This window comes from Grampus griseus (genome assembly GCF_964374135.1).
Source record: "Grampus griseus genome assembly, chromosome: 10".
Lineage (NCBI taxonomy): Eukaryota > Metazoa > Chordata > Mammalia > Artiodactyla > Delphinidae > Grampus > Grampus griseus.
The window spans coordinates 65,650,128-65,675,177 of record NC_139004.1 but is presented as its reverse complement, the minus strand read 5'-3'; the positions used below and the strand labels follow the sequence as shown (position 1 = coordinate 65,675,177).

The following is a 25,050-nucleotide window of genomic DNA, read 5'->3' as shown; positions in this document are numbered from 1 at the left end:
TAGTCTGCAGACTACACTTTGAAAACCAAGGCTCTAAACCTATACATTAGTAACACCTAAGCTGATTTTAAAATTTCTGACTCTCAGACTGCACCCCAGACAAATTACATCAAAATCTGTGGGGACAGGACCCTGGCATTACTATTTTGTTCCTCCCTAAGTGATTTCAACATGCAGCTAGTTTAGAGCTACTTCCCTGGCAGGTCTGTTACATTCTGGCTTGTCCACTTCAGAGGCCGACCCCGGGCAGTTGGAGGTGAGGGTGGGGAGGCACTCCAATGCCCAGTTAATGCCATCTCCATTAACTGGCAAACCATCAGGCTAAACTCAATGCCCTATATTCCTTCTCATTTGACCCAATTTCAGTTCATTTCTGCCAGTTTTCCAATTTGAAAAAAGCCAAGCACAAAAAGCCAAAAGCAATGCTTCATACTGCTTCCCTGAAATTCGATACTTGCTTCAGTCTGTATTCATTTGGGTGGATACTGGCACCCAGGCGACAGGGCAGCCTGGCTGAGAGCCACTGCAGAGGCCCGGCCACAGCCGCCTGTGGAGCATCCTGGCCTGGCCCCTTCAGCCCCAGTGTTCCTGGTCCTTGGAGGGTCTGACTAATAGGAGGGGATTCTAAGTTTGCTGCCTTTATATGAAGACCATCTGCTTGCCAAAAAAATTCAGGAGCCAACTGTAGGATGCCTTAGGACAAGCTATTTCAGAGGGGAGACGAAGAGCTTCCCTGGCGAGGCCCACTTCAAGACACTCTGCAGTCCTTCTTCCCTTCCGAGGAACTGCTGGGGAAGAGACACACCCTTGGTCTAATAAAGACTCTTCCAGGAAAAAGAAACACTGTTGAATGTCCATCAACCAACAACAGAATACACCCATCCATCCAGTCTCACAGACCTGCCACTTTCTTCTTCAGTGGGATAACCAGAGTCTGAGTCTAGCCCCTCTGAGCCACCTTTGCCCCCAGCTGTGAGGCCCAGTGTGGTGGTGGCTGCAGCCATGTCTGGCCCACACTTGGAACCTGGGCTCTAGGGCCTTTCAGTAGACTAATTTCTAGGTATTGTAAAGAAATAATCCCACACGGCTAAATTCATAATTTCATTTTTTACTTAAATTATTTGGGGCTAGAATTTAAAAGCAGCCCTTGAAAGCCAATCAGAAACGGGCTTCCCTGGTGGTCCAGTGGTTAAGACTCCACGCTCCCAATGCAGGGGGCCTGGATTCGATCCCTGGTCAGGGAACTAGATCCCACATGTAGCAACAAAGATCCTGTGTGCCGCAACTAAGACATGGCACAGCCAAATAAATAAATAAAAATTTTTTAAAAAAGCTAATCAGAAGCTACGAAGAGCCCTTTATAATATGTGAAGAGACTGTAGCCCCTTCTCAGGCTGTGCAAGGTCAGTGGTTTCTCCTGAGAAACTTAGCAATTTCTACTGTGTTTGTTTTGCGTGAGGTGTGACAGGCAATCTTCCGTGTACACAGTGACTTTTTAAATTCAGTGTTGCATCACAATGTAGTCTTTCTGGGGACATTTTATGTGACACTTAGGGATCCAAATTCAAGTTAACTTTCAACTCAGCTGTGGTGACAGTGAATAAACAAACAATGCCCACTGCACCCAGCAAAGTCTGCACTTGGAAGGGCAACGCTCCCTGCACAGAGGCCTGATGTGTGTTCACACATCATACGGTGACTGTAGTTGACACCTGGCAATCACAATACACGCCCATGAGCCCTTCACTCTCCTGTCTCCTGGATGATTCCTCACACCTCTCCTTGATCTGCAAGCCGCCAGCATGTCCCTCCCTCTCCTTGCTGTAACTGACGACTTGCTCACCATCTCGCAGGGAAAGCGGGAGCCACTGGAGGGGAATTTGTACATTTAAGGCCTCTCGGCGTCTGTCCCACTGTGTTTGCCTGTCTCCTGTTCCCAAGGCCCACTTCTCACCTTCACAAATTCTCCCCTCTCCTTCATCGTCCATGTTTACCTCTCTACTTGGATGATTTCAATGGCCATACAAACATGTGTCTCCCATCTTGAAAAAGAAAAAAGAACTTTGGCCCACTTTCCCCCTCAGCTATGCCTCATTTCTCTGCTGCTCTTTACAGCAACACTGCTTGAAAGAGTGGTCTCTACTCACGGCCTCCAGCTCCTCTCTTCCCTTCCTCTCAACCAATACAGCCTGGCTTTTGCCCATCCTTCCACAGAAATCGCTCAGGTGACAGTCACCGGTGGCCTCCACATCATCAAATCTGACAGTCGCTTCTCAGTTCCTCCTCCCACCTGATCATCCCCTGACCAGCAGCGGAACTTGAAAGCGCTGAGCATTCCATCCTTCCTGAAATAAGCTCTCCACTGGCCTCCCGGAACACCACCCTCTCCTGGGCGACCTCCTCTCTCCTGGCCATACCTTTCCAAGCTCTTCTGCAGGTTCTTCCTCGTGTCCCAAACCAGGGACCCCACTTCCTACACTGCAGGGACTTAGCTTCTGTCCATACAAGCATTTCACAAAGGTACACAAACCCCTGAGGTTCAAGACCCACCCAGACTCAAGGCTTTAACTCTCACTCCCCACTGATAACTACAAATGTGTGTCTGGCCCAGACCCCTCCCCTGAGCTCCTCCCTTGGCTCACTGCCAACTCTACATCTTCACTGAGATGTCTTACAGGCACCTCAAACTTGCTGTGTCCAAGCTGAGCCCCTGATCTTCCCACAAATGTACCCCTCCTCATCTTCCCCTTGGAGTCTCTGACTCCCTTCTCTCAGCCCATGTCAATCATCAGTAAATCTTGTGGGCTTCAGCGTCTGGCCACTTCCTCTGCCTCCTCGCTCCACCTGTCAATCACTGTGCCCTCTTTTTTTTTTTGCACAAGCTGGGTTGCTCCCACTTGCCCCTCTATGTGGCAGTCTTCACCATGCGGCAGCTGGGATAATCCTTTACGTACATAAATCAAACCACTTCCCTTGTCTGCTTAAACCTTCCTTTCCCTCCCACAGGAAAAGCCAAAGGCTTTACAATGGTCTGTGAGGCCCCATGAGATTTGGGCCCTTTCCCTCCAGCCTCATCTCCTACTATCTCTCTCTCCCTGTGTCCACTTCCCTTACGCCAGGCCCACTCCTGCCTCTGGGCATTTACGTCTGCTGGCACTTGCCCTCTCTCGAGTCTTTGCTCTGGTGGCATCGTTTTGGAGACACTTCCTGGACCACCCTATTTAAAATGCAGCTTCCATCCCTCCTGCCTCTTTGTTCCCCATGGCACTGAGCGCCTTCCGACTCATCATATACTATGTATGTTGCTTCTGTGCACCCTCTGTGGTCCCTGCATTAGCCTGCCAGCGCTATGCGGGCAGGGCCTCTGTGCTTTCTCCACAGCTGCACCCCGGAGCCTAGCACAGTGCCCGGCACGTGCTGGATGCTCAAGACATGTTTCCTGGATGGATGGACTGCAGTCACATCACGACTCAGAACATTAAAATGTGGCCCCAAAATGTGTTCGAGCTGAGGAGACATGGCATGTGACAGGTATGCACTCAGCCCTCCGCTGGATCTGACCTCATGCAGGACAGAATGACAGGAACAACACCCGGAGTCCTCTCTGGCCAGGGGCTGCACCCCCAGTCCCACCACATAGAACACTCCACTTGACCACGGCGATGGTGATACTAATCGGGCCCTCACCATGAGCACCACATGTGCCAAGCACCTGTCACATATTAACTCCTTTAAGCCTCATAGCAAATCCATGCGGTAGGATCCAATTTGCCTATTTTATAGACAAGGAAACTGCCACACATAGAAGTTATGGAACTTGCAAAGCTATTATGACCTGTAAGTGGTGGCACTGGGATTCCAATATCAAGGCCACCAGTCCATGTCCCTAACCATGTCCCACACCACCTCTGGGAGAGCATGGTGAGGCTATGGAGGGGTGGGAAGCACTGCAATTTGGATTCTTTGGATTTTTTCTTTCTTCTGAAGAGCTGTTTAAGTGGAAACTCCCTCAGAAGCGGCCTGACATTTTGCTTCTCACTGTAGCCCAGGCCCAGCACCATGCTGGGCACTGAGTGGACACTCAATAAGTGTAGATGCAAAGTAAACAGGAAGTCATATGGCAGTGCAGTGAGCTCACAGAGTGGGGCTGAGCTAGGGCAGTGATGTTACTTAGTTATGACCACTTCCCCTGGAGTTTGGCCAGCAACGCTGAGAGACACATCTAGAAAACCACGTTCATTCACTCATTCATTCGAGCATTCAGTCATTAGCAAAGATTCACTGACCCCTGGAATGATAGTTCCAGGCCCCGTGATAGGTACTGATGGCAAGAATGGATTACATCTCTTACAAAGGAAGGTGGGCCCACAGGTGTTCGTTGTATTGCTAACCTTTACATCTTACACATATTTTATCAGTGTTCTTATATCCTCTATAAATACCTATTCAATATTTAACTAAAATAAATTTTTTAAAAAAGTGACTCAGACAGGGATCCAGTCTTCTGGGAGCCTCCAGTCCAGAGAGGAGACAGATGTGCAAACAAATCACTGTAAGACACCTCCACACAGTCCAGGGAAGGCAGAAGTCTGACAAGGCTTTGAGGACTAGGAGACATCTAAACCAGGTCTTAATGGATGGGCTGTTCTCCCCAAGGTAAAGGGCAATCGAAGCAGAGGGGAAAGCACTTGCAACGGCCCAGAGGCCTGACAAGGCGTAAGTCAGTGCTATTCTCAGCACCTAGAACAGCTCCTGGCAACAGTGTGCACCCAACTACCAGAACTACCTGGGAAGCTCAGAGCTAAAATAGGAAGGGCCAGGGGAGCAGGGCCTCCGAGCTTTTCAAACAAGGGAGTGCTCCAGCTCTGCGTCAGGGAGATGGTGGAGGTAGGGAGACAGTGAGAATAAGGCAACAGCCCAAAAGATAGTCCAGGGACCAAGAGGGAGGGAAGGCTCAGCAGGGGTATTCTGACCTGGGGTCTAGGGAGGAGTGGTTCTTTTGATTGAGACGGAGGATCCAGGGAGAGAAGCCAATTGGTGGGTGGAGGCTGGGGAGTGAAATGGCAAAATCACTAGGTTGAGTTTGGTTTCGCTGAGTTGGTGGTCTTCGGGGGGCATCCAAGGAACATCAGGAAATGGGTCGGAGCTTGCGGTCAATTCAGACAAGTCTAGATATTTTTATCTGAGAGAGTTAAGGGTTCAGTTCACAGGCGAGCCTCAGGGGATAAAGATCACATGGAGAGCAGTGGTCCAGAAAAGATTTGTGGGGAGCATCAACGTTAACGGGAGCAGAAGGGGTATCAGAAACAGAGAGGTCAGAGAAAGGAGAACAACAAGAACACAACCCCCAGGGTCAGAGAAGTTCCCATAAGGAGGAGCATTCAACAACATGCTCCTGAGTCTACGTCCCTGAGGGCTGAGAAGCCTCAGAAGCTCTGAAGGAAAAGGCCACACCCACGAGGGCCATGAGCCCTCTCCCACTCAGTCCCCTATCCTCAGGACAGGCCAGCTCTCTATCCTTCTGACCACAAGGGCCCATCCATGGCCAGAGATCCAGATTTGTGTGTGACACTCTACTGGACACAAGTCCCAAGGGGGCCAGGGTTGGAGTAGCTTAGGGCCTCCTGGGGAGGGCAGAGGAATGCCCTCCCCAGGAGGCCCTCCTTAACAAAGGTCTCCACTGGGCACAGAAGGGAGGGAGGGAGGGAGGGAGGTGTCCACAATCGGGACCCAGCCCAGCCCCAGGGAAGACCTGGCTTCATGGATATGGCTCATCAGTAGTGAGAGCCCTGGAGGCCAGTGCTCCTCTCAGCAGCCTCCAGGAGTCCTGCTCCTTGAGGAGGGCTGGGATGAGGACAGGTGAGCAGGAGGGGAGAGGGACACTGCCGTAAAGTGGAAAAGACACAGGAGGACAGGCAGGTGAAGAAGGAGGGAGACGGCAGAGCTACGAAGGAGTGGCTGGAAGACAAGCAGCGGAAGACTAAAAATGCCTTATCCAGGATAGATATTTTAAAAAGATGGCCAAGAAAGGTAGAGGGTGTAAAAATTGCTCTATTTCTACCAGGTTTCCTCCCTTTCAGCATTTAAGGCTATTGACTAATCAGAAACAAGTCTTAAAGCTAGCTAGCAGGGCAGGAAGGAGCCCCCGCCACAAGACCAATCCCGTCGGCCTCCCCACCAGCTCTCCTCAGTACCCCTGTGGCCTTCTGTCCCATACCATGATCACTGCTGGGAGGAATAATCCAGTCAAAAGCTGGACTCCCCTCTGTCAGAAACTCCCAAGAGAGGCATGAGGCCGACAAGCTCCAGTGACCAAAGATGCTCAGACACCAGGTTTGTCCATAAGGGCAGGGCCACCAGGGAGAGCCGTGGCTGCCTTAGTCCACGTGGGAAGGAGCCTGGAGGCCCTCTGGCGGCTGCAGTCAGGGAGGGCCTGCTCAGGCTGGGCAGACTGGCAGGAAAAGCAGGAAGAGACCGTGTGAGCTCCCAAGGGAAAACTAGGCCGGGGTCCACATGGCAGCATTCTAGAGCATGCCCCCCGCCACCTCCAGTTGAATATTTGAAAGAGAAATATTTCACACAAATAAATGGCTGCCTTTGCTCACCAGGAGGGGAGTGAATTTAAAGAAACTGTTTTTCTAAGAGCAGCCGGAAGAGTTCCCACAGCTTCAAACAAGGTTTTGATAAATTCTTGGCTGACCTTTCTATAACAGGCAATTATGGCCAGGAAGATGCTATGGGAGGATTTCTCCTTTAAGGTCCAGGCCAGGAAGGACCTCTAGGCCAGCCCAGCGGCCCCCATGTATCCAGGCAGAGAAGCAGGGGCTGCAGAACGGTGGGCACCAGGATCTAGGTCCTGGGTCCTGGAGCAACTCTCTCAGGAATGGATGGGAGAATTCAGAAAGTTTGAGTTTAAAAAAAATGCCAGTTTTCACACAAGAAAACATTTCTTGACCTGCTTAGCTTTCAGGCCAGTGGCCTCCTGCCTTTTTGATCATGGGTCCCTGGTAGGGATAAGAGTTGCTGCCATCAGACACAGCCCCAGGGAAGCTGGAAGCATAAGGGGAGACACCAGCAGGAGGCTGAGAGCAAGATGGGACCCAGGCCGTAACTGTAAGGAAAGCAAGTCCTGGCTACCTCATTCCCCAGCCTTGAGGCCTATCTGGGTCCACTAGGTTGAGAGCATTTCTCAGGACAATCTGATTTGGCCTTGGTTCCCTTTAGGTCCAGTCAGTCTCCAGAATCCAGAACAAGGATGGGAAATAAAGGTAACTTTCCTCCAACCCCATTAATTGGTAGAGACTGCCTGGAGGGCTGGGTTTGAGAAAGATCAGTGGGAAAGATTGTTGCCACCAATTAGAAAGGTCTGTCATGAACCCAGGAGTAGGGCACATAAGCGCAAAGGCCATGAACTTGTCATCCATGATGCAGAACCAAACCAGACCCTCAGACCTGCCTCAAGTGATACCCAGCTTCCAGGAGTGTCTCATTCAGAACTGGGCCAGACCCACCTCGAGTCAAATTCATCCCCCGAAAGAGACCAGAGGATGCATGTAGTGTTTACTTCTGACCTTTCCCTTGGTCCCATTTTCACCTCCAATCTGTGGTCTTCCCAGAGTCACAAGAGCTGTGTGTGGGCATCAGTCAGCTGAACCATCAAATGCCATAAGCTCGGTGTAACTCTGAAGGCTGAATGTCTCTTGCACTGTGGTGCTTGTGTGAACCATGGCTCACCTGAGGGCAAGCGAGTGGTAGATGCCATCCCCCTTAGGACTCTGTTGAGGGGTTACTAGTCCTCTAGTCATAGCTTGCCCATTCATGTCTTATGGAGTGTATCTCTAGAAATTTTTATTCATTCATTCATGTTAAAAGAGCTCATAGGAACCATGTTCCCTAGTTCTTGAAAGTCCGAACATACTTTCGTGGTCATTATCTGAACAACAGCTTGGCTGGATGTAAAATTCTCAGTTGACAGTTCCTTTCCCTGAGGACTTTGCAGGTACAGCCCCTGTGTTTTCTAACTATGACTGTGGAGAGCTCTGGGCCAGCCCAATTAGTTCCCCTTATAGGTATACTAACATTTTCCTCTAGGTGCTCTAGAACTCTTTTTTCTTTTCTCTTTGAAGTTTAGTAACTTAATATTCCATATCTATTTTTCCTGAAATTCAGTATGTTCTCTCAAACTAAAGATTTATGTGTTCCTTTACTGCAGGGGGGAAACGTTTTCTATTAATTATACCTTTGAATATTTCTCTGTTCCATTTGTTTTGTTCTCCTCTCCAGAGATACCAATTACACCTACTTTAACTTTCCTTTGTCTTTCCATTGTTCAGGCTGCTGGCAGCCCATGGTTCCCCTCCATTCCCCCACCCCGAATCTGCTCAATTCCTTGAGCAACTCCACCTCCCTAGTAACTTCTTGGCATCACACAGGGTTCAGGGACACTCCTAAACATCCCCACATATAGTGGCTTTGCTAACCAGTCCAAGGAGGTGGTTCTTGGGTTTGGCCCTCTGGACTCTGACCTCCCTGCCCTAGCTCCACAGAGGCAAATTTCCCTTTCTGTAGCCCTCCCTCATCAGAACTAATTTTCCCTGTGTTTGGAAACCATTCTTTGTTCATTGCATTCCTACATATAGGTGTTCCTTAGTTTTGTTGAAGAGAGTTTTCTGTTTCTTTCTTTTTTTTTTTTTTTTTTTTCTGCGGTACGTGGGCCTCTCACTGTTGTGGCCTCTCCCATTGCGGAGCACAGCCTCCGGATGCGCAGGCTCAGTGGCCATGGCTCACAGGCCTAGCCGCTCTGCGGCATGTGGAATCCTCCCAGACCGGGGCACGAACCCATGTCCCCTGCATCGGCAGGCGGACTCTCAACCACTGCGCCACCAGGGAAGCCCGTTTTCTGTTTCTTATGCTTCTTGCAGTTTTTGGTTAGTTCAGTAAGGAGACTGAGCAAAGAGATGCTTTTAATTTATCGTATTTAACCAGAAAGACATTTTACAACACAAAACAAATGCCATTTTCTGGCTTTTCACCTGTGCAAGTTCTAAGTTTTCTAAAGCATGGTCCCTTTATAAATCTGATTTAAAACTTTAGATCTTATCCTTAAGAAGAAGAAAAGTACACATTCATAAACATTTCTGTTTGCTCTCAGAAGGCATTGGACCTCCTGAAGCCCATGGAGTCCAAACTCCTCAATGGCTGGTCTGGGCCTACCACACCAGCCTGTCTCTCAAGCATCACCCACACGTCCCCTAACACAAGCCCTGCCTGAGGCCTGGGAGCTCCCCAACAGGCCAGGGGCTTTCCTGCATCCACGCCCACAGGCTCTCCAGAGGGCTGGCTGAACACTTCCACAGCACCATTCCAACCTGACTTCTGGTGTGGAGCCTCCTGGGGTCTCCCTCCCTATGCGTCCCCCTCTGGCCTGGTCCCAGTGCTGCTCCTGCAAGGCACTATCTGTTTACAGTGTCCCTTAGGTCAGACTGAGCACCCTATAAGGGCAGAGATTCCCAGAATCTAATGTGGGTGCAATCCCTGTTTGCCAGTCAAAGGAAGCAGAAGTTCACACAGGTTGTTATAAACAACTGACGAAAGATAATTTGTAATTAGGCAAGATTTATAGGAAATGACTCTGGTAGGGCTCGAAAGCAACTTCTTATTTTAGGTGAATTAAACAGTCATATTTATATCAATCATCTTTTACAAACGTCTGGTTCAGCCAATTACCACAAATTCCAAGGGGAAAGGATTCAAAGACTGGGTTTTACTACAGTGCATAGAGGAGCTGGCTTCTTTAGCTAGAACTTAGTAGGAGGGGAGCATTACTGCTTTTAGGGCCCTAATGCCTTTTTCCCACTTATTCATCAGACTTGGGTAAAGCTCATCAGTAGGAGATTCCTGAGGGAGCCAGGAGAGGTGAGGGCCCACGCTGGGAGCCAAGAGGGCCAAAGGAAGGAAGAGGAGGCAGGCAGGTGGCAAGCCCAGAGTCACCGCCCAGAGATGAGACCCAGGTCAGCAGCTCCTCAAAGGCTCTCCCCGTCACCTCCTAGGCTTTCCAGCTGGCCTGACCTGGGACACCAGAGGAAACAAGGCCCCAACCTTAGGGACTCTTCTTCCCTTTGGGCACCCTTCTTCCCTTTGGGCACCATGAGGACTGAACCCAGGATGCTGACATTCATCTGGGCAAATCCCAACACATCCCTGTACTAAGACCTACAGCATATATAGCATTTGAATTTTAAGGCACCCCCTGGCCTTTTCCAGCCTGTGGTGACCAGGGTACCCTTCAATGGCACCTCCAGGCCCGCCACATACCCCCATGAACTCCCCTCCCAGGCTCAGCTTTCTGAGGGCACACATGGTGGACAGGCAAATTCTTAGCCCCCTCTCTACAGCCTTCTCAAGATCTTTGGCCCCAGGCCGGCCCTTGATTCTCATTTACCAACCCTGTCTTCCAGGAGTGCCATGGTTCCCAGGTGTGGCCCAGGAATTCAGCCCAAGCCACCGAGGTTCCTACCCCCACCCAGCCCCAGGCTTGCAGACATCTGCATGGGAACCCCACATAGGGACAACTTTGAGCTGCGAAGTGTCCCAGTTTTCTGGCTCAGGGAGAGGACTCTTAAAGCTAGGAAGCTCTAATCAGGAGTCAGGAGTCATTACATAAAGCTGAGCCAGCTTTTCCCCTGCTTCTCACTCCAGCAAATTCTACTACTACAGCCTTTTACCAAGGGGAAAGCACTATGCTTGTCAACTCTCTTCCAAATTCTGCTGAAACCAGGAGATAAGAGAAAACTGCAAGTCTTTGTGACAATGGAGGCAGCAGGCCCCACTCTCTCCACTCCAACCCCAACATGGCAGAAGCCAGGACTCTGGCTCAGAAAGCTTGACAAGCTTCTGCCCTGTCTTCAGACCCAGTGCAGTGGATTCAGCCGTCAGCCTGTCCTCAGGGACTGCCGGGACACACCCTCAGCCACAAAGATGGCTGAGGACCTGCTCCATGCCCGCCCCAATCCAAGCACTGAAAGGAAGATGGGGGCCAACAATGCAGTTAGTAAGATAAGCCAGTGCCTGCATCATTAATACGTGAACTGGCTGAACACCTGCCGTGCACAGGGTACTGGGCTGGACCTGAAAAAACCTCAAGTGTATGAGGCTTCCCAGAGCTTGCCCTTCCAGACTTGCAGGGAAACCCCACCTAGCCTGAGGACCCCTTAACTCCCTTCTCATGGAAAGCCAAGGGGATCCAAAAACTATGTCTATTGTGTATTTGGGGGGAGAAAGAAACACCAAAGTAACGTCTGCCCACTCCATGTTAAAAACCTCTCTGTCCAGAAATCAGCCCTGCTCTTTTTTTTAATTTAAAATTTTTTTAACTTTTTTTTTTTAACTAGTAAGAGCTTGCTTGCTTTTTATGTTTCTATACAATAAGGAAAAACTTATCTGTGACCCAAAAATGGTAAAAGAAAATTGTGACCGAGGATCATCCATGGTCCTTGGTTTCAGCTGAGTGAAAAAATAGAAGGGGTTCCATCCCTACTCATCTCCCAAAGTCACCCTGTCGGCGCTTGCCCTTCTGTCACTTGCTCCCACAGCCCAGGGCACAGTGCTGGTTCTTGTGCAGGGCTATTCCAACCGCTAAAGAATGCTGCCTTTGGACAAAGGGCCTGCAGCACCGGAAGTAACAGGTAATGAAATGAGGAGGAAAGCCTCTGAACAATACCTCTGCCTTGCAATTTCAAATTTATTACAATCAAGAGAACTCAAAGCAAGTGTTCTCACACACAAAACTTTACCATACACAAAATAATTAGAACTTAAATGTGCAGACATGTTTGTGTGGTGGGGAGGGGTGGGGGATTCGGGGACTCCCAGAAGGAGAAATGGATGTGGGCTGGCACAGGTAGAGAAAACTCTGGAGGAAGATGCGGGGAAGGGGACAGGCTTCCAGAGAGCAGTGGGGGCAGTCTGCCTTTCCTCCACACTGGGTCACCACTTGGTCCTCAGAGCCTGGCACAGGGCCTGGCATACAGGGGGACTCAGTAGTTGTGGACTGAATGGCCGATGGCCTGGGGTGAATGATTAGGGAATCGGTGGTCCTGTGTGGTGGTGACGGACACAACCAGGCTTGGAAGATAGTAAATGTGTTGCAACAATCCTGGGGCCACAAGACTTCTGAGGCTGATGAGAGACAGTCTGGGGGCAGAAAGGACTCTGAAGTCCAGGACAGAGATACCAGGGTAGGCCCTGTTCAGGAGTTTCACTCAGAAAGCCCATTTGGGGACTTCCCTGGTGGTCCCCAGTGTTAAGACTCCGTGTTTCCACTGCAGGGTGCACGGGTTCAATCCTAGGAACTAGGATGCCACCTGCGGTGTGGCCAAAAAAAAAAGAAAAAAAAAAGCCCATGAGGCAGCTGCCACAATCGCACAAGCCACACTGCGCCAAGTGCTCACTCTTCCCACCTCCGAAACAGGTGCAAGGGAAATGCCACCAGCCCCACCCATGTTGCCACCCCACCCTGGATACACTCGGCCTCTGCCTTCAAAGCACTCTACAATGGGGTCCTCCCGCCCGCAGTCTCCTCTTTTTGCACTGCCTTCAGGCAGGGAGTCCTGAGGCTCCTCAGCTGACCCTCACTCCTCCCAGCTTATGCTCTGCTCTCTTTCTAGAAGGCCCTTTCCTTAAACTCCAAGTCAACTTCAAAACCCAGCTCAAGCATCCTGCCCTCTCTGGGACCTTCCCCAGAGTCCCCTGTCCCCAGAAACCTGCTGTAGACCTTCCTGCAGACTCCCACAGCCTCACACAGGGCAGCTGCCTGAGGTGCCTGAGGGCAGCTCTTTGGCCTCTCTCCCTGCCCTATCTGCATGCAGCACAGGACTAAACACCCAAGCCCAAATGGGGTCTGTGCTAAGGAAGTGTTGATCTAGTGAATGCAGTTCTTTACAGGGCTTGTGAAAAAAACCAGAATGACAAAAAACGACATCTCAAGATGGTAAATGAGACTCAAGATTCCAGCAGGAAAAACATGCCCTCTTCATTAAAGGAAACTGTAAAAGGAAAGCCACCCACCACCCTTCCAGCCTTCAACAGCACTGTGCCCACTGTTCCACCTTCCCTGTCAGCCTAAAATGTACATGGATGGAGGCTCTTTTTCCTTTTTTGCCAACTCCGCAGTCTTTCCTCTGTGGTTCTCTTGCCCTTCACTTCTGAGGGATCTAACTCAGAACGAGAAATCTAATATCTACCTGTGGCACTTTGGTTCCTGAGCCTCCCTCTCCCTTAAGACTGTGAGGGCCATGAATGTGCTGTGGGTTCCTTTCTAGATCCCTCCTGTTGGAGTTTCACCTATGAGTCCCTCAGGGAGCTTTGCCTGCCACTGGTAGAGATTTCCCAATAACATGAGAGGCTAGGGAGGCCTCCTGCAGGAAATGCTCCCTCACCCTACCCCTCTTCACCCCATGTGCCTATTCCTTCCTCCTGCTTGAGGAGCTGACCCTCACACACCCCAGTGCCCAGACTGCCATGGGGTAGCTAACTCTCTTGCAAGGCCCCCTGGGCCTGGCCTAAGGCCAGAACCTTCCATCCAAGGAGGAAAAGTCCCTTTCAGGTGGGACCCTTGACCAGGAGAGGTCCTTCCTCGGGCTGACCACCAGGAGCTCCCTTCCCTACTCTCTTCCCCTTCCCAGGGCTCAGCATCTGACCAGCAGAGGCTCAGGGATGCCCATGTTCCTACCTGAAACATGTTCACATGTCCAGAGTGTTAAACTCAGCTACCTGTGCTTAAAATCCATTAAGACAGATGCACTCAAAAGGAAAATGTGAGTCTGAGGGTGGTGATTAAGATCCAAGAAAAAAGCCTCATGAGACGCTGTGTGACTGTGCATGCACATGTGTGAGTGTGGGGCACTAGTGTGTGCTCCTGTGTGTGCAGTGCATTGCACGCACACGTGTGTGAGCACATCAGCACATGTATGACCACACTTTTCATGGCACATGGAGTTACAGCCCTGAGTAATGAGTAAGACCCTGTCCAGGAGGTCTGCTCCCAAGGGGAAGGGCAAATGCCCTGAGGGACTAGCCCAGCCCTGCGTCCCCGCCAAGAGTGCCCAGGCCAGCCTAAGCCAACAGAGCGACGAGGGTCATCCCAGTCTGAGGAAGAGCAATGCCAGGTGCACAGTGGGCACTGAGAAAAACATTAGCTCTTTCCTTCCTCCCTTCCTTCCTTCCCTGGCTTACAGCAAGGGGAGTGGGCAGGAAGCCTAGGATTCTGATGCCAAAATCTTCAGGGAAGTGGGAAGTAATGAGAGGTCCAGCCAGCAAGGCCGAGGGAGAGAAAGTGGTAGAACCATATGGCCTGTGGCTGACAAGAGAGGAAGGACCAGGGTCTGAGGGCCAGGCTCATGCAGCCCCAAAGGTCCCCTGGCCAGGAGGGACATGCGAGTGAGTGTGGGTCTGCAGAGCCCTGCCAAGGGGCTGAGGGGACTGCTGCAACCTCAGGCATAGCCAGGCTCTCACCTGGCAGAAGGTGGGGGCAATGTCTGAGAAGGTGCTGGGGACCCAGGATAGTTTGGGATGACGTGGACAGAGCACGTAGTGAGTGCAGATCCAAATGCAAGCTGGGGAGACGAAAGGGGTTAAGGCTACGATGGCAGCCATGGCAGCACAAGTGTGAGGCTTCACCGAACATTAGATCCTTTTTATCAAGAGCCCCAGGGTGCCTGGCACTGGGCTGCACTGCAGATGTTGGTTACCTAGCAGTGAGCAAGGCAAACAAGGCCACTCGTCTCATGGAACTTGCCTTATGGTGCAGAGACAGGCAAAGACCAAGAAGACAAATGGATAAACCTGACTCGTTCAGAACAATACAAATGAGGAAGGAGGGGGATGACCCTCAGAAGAGGGGACACCTGAACAAAGCCACGCAAACACCCTGGGGCATGGGAGCAGACCCTGCTTCTGGACTCCTTCCCGAGCCTCCGCACCTCATCCCAGTGCCTGTCTACATGTCTTTGCTCTACCTGTCCACCAGGCTGCTAAGACTCAAGGATCCCTGCATCATTCATAACAGCCAAAAGGTGAAAACAACCCAAAAGCCCATGATGGATGGGTAAATGGATACACAAAATGTGGTATATACATACAATGGAATGTTATTCAGACTTAAAAAGGAATGGAGGGACTTCCCTGGTGGCTCGGTGGTTAAGAATCCGCCTGCCAATGCAGGGGACACAGGTTCGAGCCCTGGTCCAGGAAGATCCCACGTGCCGCGGAGCAACTAAGCCTGTGTGCCACAACTACTGAGCCTGTGCTCTAGAGCCTGTGAGCCACAACTACTAAGCCCGCATGCCACAGCTACTGAAGCCCACGTGCCTAGAGCCCGTGTTCCGCAATAAGAGAAGCCACCGCAATGAGAAGCCCACACACCGCAAGGAAGAGTAGCCCCCGCTCACCACAACTAGAGAAAGCCTGCACGCAGCAGCAAAGATCCAACGCAGCCAAAAATAAATAAATAAATTTATAAAAGAAAAAAAGAAGCCAGACACAAAAGGCTACATATTTTATGATTTCATTTGCATGAAATATTTAGAATAAGTAAATCAATAGAGAGGGAAGGCAGACTACTAGTTGCTAGAGGCTGGGGGAGGAAGAAATGGGGAGCAACTGCTTCATGGGTATGGGGTTTTCTTTTGGGGTGAAGAGAATGTTTTAGAACTAGATGGAGATAATGGTTACACACATAAATAAAATAGACACATGCACTTGGAAATTCATCTTGGGACGATTTGTGACAGCAAAGCTCAGGAAACAACCCCAAAGTCCTCAGTAGGAGTTGGCTGAATAACACTGTGGTCCAACAACATAATGGAATTCTCCACAGCTGTGAAAAGGGATGAGGAAGGTCTCTGAGGACTGCTGTAGGATGATCCTCAGGATCATTGTCAGGGGCAGAATTGTTAAGCCTAGGATATCTTATTGTGCTACAGTTAAGGAAGCTAGAGCAAACCAGGGAGGCCAGTCAGAGGCTAGTGGTCCGAACACCAGCCACAGGGTGTTGCACAGACCCCTCACAGGGTCAAAGCAAACTGGTGCTTGTTGCTGGGAAGGAGAAGCTGTTTCATGGATGTACCAGGAAAGGGAAGCACCTAACCCAAAATGAAGGGGTTGTTGGGGGTGGGGGCCTCTGCACTCGCTGGGAGCTGGCAAGGTCAGCTGAGCACTTTTTTGGGCTGAGTCAGATCTTGAGTTTCAGCACAGAGTGACAGTATGGCTCACCAAAAACCTGCTAAAAGAATGGCCAACAGAAATCTATCTCCCTGGGCCTTCAGATCTACTGGTATCACTGTAGCGAATGGCTTCTGGGCTGTCTCCAGCAGTGAAGCGGGGTCCACTCAGCACTCCTCACACAAGGCTCACTCCTGGAAGAGGCTCTGGTCACTTGCTAATTCGGTAATCACGATGCATCCTGGCAGGCCTGTGTTGCCTAGGGTGCCAATCTAGACAGGTAACTCCTGGGACTTCCCTGGTGGTCCAGGGGTGAGGAATCCGTTGTGCAATGCAGGGGACGCTGGTCCGATCCCTGGTCAGGGAATTAAGATCCCACATGCCGCGGGGCAATTAAGCCCGTGCGCCACAACTACAGAGCCCACATGCTCTGGAGCCCACGTACCACAACTAGAGAGCCCGTGCACCACAACTACTGAGCCCGCGCGCCACAACTAAAGAAAAGCCTGCACACCGCAATGAAGAGCCTGTGCACCCTGACGAAGAGCCCACACGCCGCAGCAAAACATCCCACGTGCCGCAACTAAGACCCGATCCAGCCAATAAATAAATAAACAAATAAATAAATAAACAAACAAACAGACAGGCAACTCCTGTGATACACCCTGTGCAGTTGGGAAGAAGGAATCAGGCTAAGCTGGTGGCATCTGCTTACAGGACCACACAGCCACTACAACTGGCCCCACAGGAGGAGGAATCCACTGAGGTTACACACAAGCCAGGCAGCACACCACCTACAGGCAGAGATGAGGCTGAGTCACAGAGGAAAGGGCACTTCCTGTGACAGCTCAGAACAAGGTCTCCAGGGCTAGAGCAGAAGAAGAGAGCAGTGGAGTAGCACCTGTGCCGCTCAAGATTTCCCAGGCTGTTGGTTCTGGAGGAGCCAGCAGAGGTGGGGCACGACTCTATGGGCCCAGCCCCTCCAGTGGGTGTGGAAGGCCAGGCCCCAGCTGCCCAGTGAGAGGCAGGTATATGAGCAGCTAAGCAGGGCAGGCCAATCTGCTGATTGAGCACAAAGCTCTGGGAGCAACTTGCCCTACCCACAGAGCAGCTACCCCTCACAGGAGCTGCAGGGGTGTGAGAATCCCATGTGCTGTGCCCCTGACTCACAGGATACCTCTTCTTTCACTCTGCACATGAGAAAGACCTGTCACTAATGAAAGAGCCAGACGTCAGTGGACAAAGAGCCCTTGGCTCCTGCCCCCAACCCCGTCTCACCCAAACACAGTGACTAATTGCAGAGATCTCAAGTTGAGAAGCTCTCAGGAAACAGGGTCCTCTTTCCCATATCTTTACTTGGTGAGGCTTGTGTCTGACAGTCAGTCATGGTTAGCTCACAGAACACCAAGTTCTCCTGCTTCCCTTATAGCTTAGTCACAGAGAACAGAACTGGAGACCACGCAAAAGCAACAGATGGAGTCCTCTCTGTTTCAGCCAAATGCTGTGACTCGTTTAAACAAATCCCACATTTTTCAGAAATCTAATAATTACCTCCTATTGAGAAATAAAAGTATAAATTCTTCAGAAACAAACAATGCTAGTGATTGATATATACAAAAAATTGGAAAACTGTCTGGTATCTTTCTGAGACTGGATATAAACCAGGCTAGACTGAGACTCAGCCTTCACTCTGAGACATCATGGAGCGACTTCAGTGAGGAAAATGACATCCAGGAGACTCTGCCCCAGGGACTACCATCAGAGCCTTGGCCTCTGTTTGCAGCTCTAGACTTACTTCACCTGCAAATTTTTTGGCCAAGACACAGAGCCCCAAGATAGCACTGGAACAAGTGTTACACTCAGAAGACCAACCTCCAAGAAACCATGCTCTTACTAAGATCTTTATAGGCTTCTGGTCACTCACATATCTCACGAGGCCTCAGAAAGGAAAGCAGAGCTGAGCCCATTGGACACTGCCATGACCAGGAGTACAAGTAAGGACCTCCTTAACTTCTGAAGAACCTTCAGGGAGAAGGTCTCATGTGTGATGTTCAGGCAGCTCGGATGGTTGCCACCTGCACTGCAGACCACTTCCTCAGTCCCTCCAATTTTCCTGGCCATACTTCCAGGCTACCCACCCCCACCATGGTTTCCTTTTTCTGGAGCCTAGGAACCTCCCTACTTTCCTTCCTCTTTGAGAACTTACTCTCCTCTCTGCTCTCCCAGAGGAGCTTTTCTGATACAGAGTTGGTTTCTGCCATTGGTCACTGACTACATCACAGGGGTGAGGAAAATGAACTGGGGCTTCTTGTCCTGCCTTGACCTAGACTTAAAGATGGCTCCTCACCGACTCTTTCCTCACTCTCCGTGGGCCATTATTCTGTCTCAAACCCATGTTCAACAATCTCTGTCACTGGCTCCAAGATGGGGCTTTGGGCGGTGACTATAGCCTCCACTCATTACTGGGCTCCAGGCTCGCCTCCTCCACGAATGCCACATACAGTAGCCAGAAGAATTTTCCTAACAAACTCAAGTCCAAATCCTGCCTGCCATTCCAAGCCCTCTGACCTCTGGTCTCACCACCCCACTCAACCTGATGTCTGGACGTCCCTCAGTCCAGCCCTCCCTTCCAGCCACTCCCTCATCACTCTTAGTTAACATAGTACTGCAAGTTCTAGCTGCTGTAATAAGGCAAGTAAAAGGAATAAAAAACATACAGATTGGAAAGGAAGAAATAAAACTGTATGTGTTTGCAGATGACATGATTATCTACATTAAAAACCCCAAGGAATCTACAAAAAAGTCATAGAACTATTAAATAAGTTCAGCAAGGTTGCAAGACACTAAAAAATATATATAAAAATCAATTCCATTTCTATATACTAACAATAAACATGAAGAAATCAAAAGTAAAAACACAATACCACGTACAATCACTCCAAAGAAAATAACACACTTAGGTATACACTTAAAAACATTTATAGAATCTGTACCTGAAAATTTCAAAATGCTGAGGAAGGAAATCAAAGACCTAAATAAACGGAAGAGCATACTATGCTCATGAAATAGAATACTCAACATAGAAAAGATGTCAATTCTCCCCAAATTGATCTATAGGTTTAATGCAATTCCTATCAAAATTCCAATAGTTTTTATAGACATAGACAAACTTACTCTAAAATTTATATGGAAAAGCATGGGACCTAGAACACGAAAATAATCTTGTCAAAGGAGAGTAAAGTGGGAGGAATTACTCTATCCAATATTAAGGCTTACTATATAACTATATTAATTAAGACAGTGTGGTATTAGTAGAAGGATAGACACATAAATTAATGGAAAGAATAAAGGATTCAGAAATAGATCTACACAAATATGCTCAACTGACTTTTTACAAAGGTGCAAAACCAACCAATTGAGGAAGGATAGCCTTTTCAACAAATGGTATTGAAGACAGGAAAACAACAACACCACCACCACCTTGGCCTAAGCCTCAGACTTCATATAAAACTAATTCACAATGGGCAATAAACTTAAATGTCAGGAAAATTTTCAAGATCTAGCTAGGCAAAGAGTTCTTAAATTTGATACTTTAAGTATGATCCATTACAGAAAAATTGATAAACTGGACTTCACTAAATTTTAAAAGTTTTGCTTTGTAAAAGCCTACGTAAAGAGAATGAAAAGAAAAGCTACAGAGTAAGAGAAAGTATTTGAAAATACATATCCAATAAAGGACTAGTATCCAGAACATATAAAGAACCCTCAAAACTCAATAGAAAAAAATTAATTAGAAAGTGGGCAAAAGACACGAACAGACCAAATGGCAAATAAGCATATGAAAAGATGTTCAACATCATTAGCCATTAGGGAAATGCAAATTGAAACCACAATGACGATCAGCATAACTAAACTAAAAATGATGACAATACCATAGGCTGGAAAAGATGCAAAGAAACTGGATCACTCACGTACTGCTGGTAGAAATGTAAATGGTATAGCCACTCTGGAAAACAGTTTGGCAGTTTCTTTAAAAATTAAGTATGCAACTGTCAAACGACCCAGCCACTGTATTCCTGGCATTTATCCCTGAGAAATGAAAACTTATGTTCACATAAAAACCTGTGCATGGGGGCTTCCCTGGTGGCGCAGTGGTTAAGAATCCACCTGCCAATACACGGGACACGGGTTCGATCCCTGGTCTGGGAGGATCCCACATGCAGCAGAGCAACTAAGCCTGTGCACCACAACTACTGGGCCTGCGCTCTGGAGCCCATGAGCCACAACTATTGAAGCCCACATGCCTAGAGCTCATGCTCCGCAACAAGAGAAGCCACTGCAATGAGAAGCCTGCGCACCGCAACGAAAAGGAGCCCTCGCTTGCCACAACTATAGAAAAGCCCGTGCATAGCAACGAAGACCCAACACAGCCAAAAATAAACAAATAAATTAATTAATTTTTTAAAAAAACCTGTGCATGAATGTTCATAAAAGCTTTATTTTAATAGACCAAAACTGGAGTCAGCTCAGATGTCCTTCAACAATGAATGGCTGAACACACTGTGGTACATACATACCATGAAGTACTATGCAGCAATAAAAAGGAATGAGCTATTGGTTGACACATCAACTTGGACAAATCTCTATGGAATTATAGGTGAAAAAAAGTGAAAAAAGCCAACCCCAAAAGGTTATGTATGATTCTACTTGTGCAACATTTTTGAAATGACAAAACATTTAAAATGGAGGACAGATTGGTGTTGCCAGGGATTAGGGATGGAATAGGGGGAAGGGGCAGGAGGGAGGCTGGATGTAGTTACAAAAGGACAACACAAGAGATCCTTGTGGTTGGAACCGATCAGAATCTTGACTGTGGTAGTGGGTACACAAATCTGTTCAAGTGATAAAATTGTATACCTTAATTAATAAGCACACATAAAGTGAGTACAAGTAAAACTAGGGAAATCTGAATAAGATTGGTGGATTGTATCAATGTCAATATCTTGGTTATGATATACTACAGTTTCACCACTGGGAGAAACTGGGCAAAATGTAAGAGGAATGTCTCTGTATTGTTTCTTAAAACCACATGTGAATCTACAATAATTTCAATTTAAAAAATATGTCTCAAATTACCCTACTCCATTGGCTTGCTATTTAAAAAATTTTTTAAACATTTTTAACAGTTTTTAAAAACTGTGAATAAGAAATATGTTGATATTTCATCATTTCATAATATTACTCTGTGCCTTTGGTTCTCAACCTTATCAGAGTCAACAATCTTTAATAACAAATATAAAGTGAGCTTAAAAATCTCTGGAAAAATAGATATTTTTTAAATGAAGGCAAAATAAAGCATTCTCAGATAAACAAAAGCAGAAAAAAACTGTTGATAGCAAATTACCTTACAAGAAATAATAAAGGTCAATTATACCTCTGTAAAACTAAGGGGATAAAGAAAAAATAAATTCCTCAGGCAGATAACAAGTGATACCACACAGTAATTCAAATTCAAACACACAAAAAAACAGAGTGCTGGCGAAGGTAATTATGTAAGTAAGCATAAAAGAAAGTATAATTGCATATTTCTTCTCTTAACTGATAAAAAGGCAATTGCATAAAACTGTATGTGTTGTTGAGCTTATAATGTATAGAAATGTAATATGTCTGACAAAAAGAGCACAAAAGAGGTGGGTGGGAACAAAGCTGTATTGAAGTAGGGAAATGACATCACCTAGTAACTAGAATACAGGAAAAAATGAGGAGAATAAGAAGTAGTAAATAAGAAAGTTAATATAACAAATTCCACAAATATATACTTTCTCCCCTTTTTCTCTCAGCTTCTTTAAAAGGTCTATATAAGATTGTATATAACATTACATAATATTATATAAAGTAATAATTATAATGACATACTGTTAGGTTTGTAATATATATAGATACAGTATGTATAACACTAATAGCACAAAAAGGGGGAAAAGTAATAGAACTGTATAGGAGTAACGTTTCTATATTTCAATGGAATTAAGTAAGCATAAATCTGAAGCAGATTCTGACAAACAAAGATGTATACTGTGTAAGTCTTACAGCAACTACTAGACAAATAATCTAAACCTATATAATTTAAAAACCATCGGAGGAACTAAAATGTTAAACCAAAAGTGTCCACTTAATACAAAAGAAAGAAGTAAAGGAGGAAAAGAGGAATAAAAAAGCAATGAGACATATAGAAAACAAAAAGCAAATTGGCAGATGTAAATCAAACTATACCAATAACATCATTTAAATAAAAATCAATTAAACAATCGAATCAAAGACAGAGATTATTAGACTTGATTTTTAAAATCCAACTATATGCTATCTATAAGAGACACATTTTAGAGTCAAAGACATAAATAGCTTAAAATTTTTAATGGGAAAATGTTATTACACAAACAGCAACCATAAGAGAGCTGGAGTGGCTATACTGATATTAGACAAAATAGACTGTAGAACAGAAAAATGTTACTGAAGATAAAGATTGATTTTAAAAACTCAATTCATTAGAAAGATTTAAATTATATATAATTATTATAATTATATACAATTAATATACAATATCTAATTATATACAATTATAAACATATATACATAAACATAAATACACCTAGAAACAGACTGCCAAATTACATGAAGCAAAAACTAACAGAATTAAAGGGAGAAACAGAAAATTCAACAACAATAATTGGAGACTTCAATACCCTTTTTTTAAAAATTTTTTGGCTCCTCAACAAGAGAAGCCACCGCAATGAGAAGCCAGTGCACCGCAACGAAGAGTAGCCCCCGCTCGCCGCAACTAGAGAAAGCCCGCATGCAGCAACGAAGACCCAACGCAGCCAAAAAAAAAGAGAAATCAATAACAGAAAGACATTTAGGGAATTCACAAATAGGTGTAAATTAAACAACACACTCCTAAATAGCCAATGGGTCAAAGAAGGGAAATTAGAAAATACTTTGAGAGAAATGAAAATGAAAACACAGCATGTCAAAATATATAGGATGCAGCAAAAGCAATGGTCAGAGAGAAGTTTATAGCTGTAAACACCTATATTCAAAAGAAGAAGACCTCAAATCAGTAATCTAAACTTCCACCTTAATAGGCAGAAAAAGAGCAAAGTAAACACAAGTACAAAGAAAGAAACAATACAAATTAGAACATAAGTAAATGAACAGAAAATAGAAAAACAATGGAGAAAATCAAGGAAATAAAATTCTCTTTCTTTGAAAAGATCAACAAAACAAAAAAAAAAACATTCTTTTGATAAAGAAAAAAGAGAAGGGCTTCCCTGGTGGCGCAGTGATTGAGAGTCCGCCTGCCAATGCAGGGGACACGAGTTCGTGCCCGGGTCTGGGAAGATCCCACATGCTGCAGAGCGGCTAGGTCCGTGAGCCATGGCCGCTGAACCTGCGCGTCCGGAGCCTGTGCTCCGCAACGGGAGAGGCCACAACAGTGAGAGGCCTGCGTACCGCAAAAAAAAAAAAAAAGAAAAAAGAAAAAAGATCAAATGACTAAAACCAGAAATGAAAGAGGGACACCACTACTGATCTTAAATAAATAAACAGAATTACAAGAGAATACTATGAACATCATATGCCCTTGGTAATTTATTTTATTACTTTAAATTTTTTTAATTAATTATTTTTTTAAATTAGTTAATTTATTTTTGGCTGTGTTGTGACTTCATTGCTGCGCACAGGCTCTCTGTAGTTGTAGCTAGCGGGGGCTACTCTTCATTGCAGTGCGCGGGCTTCTCATTGCGATGGCTTCTTTTGTTGCGGAGCACAGGCTCTAGGGGTGCTGCCTTCAGTAGTTGCAGCATGTAGGCTCAGTAGTTGTGGCTCGTGAGCTCTAGAGCACAGGCTCAGTAGTTGTGGTGCACGGCTTTGGTGCTCCGCGGCATGTGGGATCTTCCCGGGCCAGGGCTAGAACCCATGTGCCCTGCATTGGCAGGCGGATTCTTAACCACTACGCCACCAGGGAAGCCCGCCCTTGGTAATTTAGATGTAATGGACAAATTCCAAGAAAGATGCAAACTACCAAAACAGACTCAAGAGGAAACAAATTTGAATAGACCTATAACAAGTAAAGAGACTGAATTGGTAATTTTAAAACTTCCAACAAAGAAGAGTCCGGGTCCAGATGGCTTCACTGGTAAACTCTAACACTGAAAAAGAATTCATATCAACAAATACACTACAAGGAAAAAGAACTACAAGTCAATCTCCTTATGAATATAGTTGCAAAAATCCTCAAGAAAATACCAGCAAACCGAATTCAGCAGCCTATTAGAAGGACTATACATCATGACCAAATGGGATTTATTTCTGGAATACAAGCATGGTTGAACATCTGAAAATCAATCAATGTAATATACCACATTAATAGAATGAAGGAAAAAAACCACATGATCACATCAACTGATACAGAAAAAGCATTTTACAAAATTCAGTATCTTTTCATGATAAAAGCTGATTTAGGAATAGACTAAGCACAGAAGGAATCATCCTCAACATGATAAAAGCCATATATGAAAAAAACACAGCTAACATCATACTCGATGGTGAAAGACTAAAACTTTCCATCTAAGGTCAGGAACAAGACAAAGATGTCCACTTTCACCACTTTTATTTAACATAGTACTGGAAGTCCTAACCAGAGCAATTAGGCAAGGAAAATAAATAAAAGGCAGTCATATTATAAAGAAAGAAGTAGGCACTTCCCTGGTGGTCTAGTGGTTAAGATTCCATGCTCCCAATGCAAGGGCACAGGTTCAATCCCTGGTCAGGGAACTA

At 46.8% G+C, this 25,050-nt stretch overlaps 1 protein-coding gene across 1 annotated transcript in view; it reads right to left on the bottom strand.

Moving 5' to 3' along the window:
- BSN (bassoon presynaptic cytomatrix protein) overlaps positions 1-25,050 on the bottom strand; it is a gene marked incomplete at both ends in the record, with an annotated part of 84,624 nt that overhangs the window by 36,390 nt on the left and 23,184 nt on the right. The window lies entirely within an intron of this gene.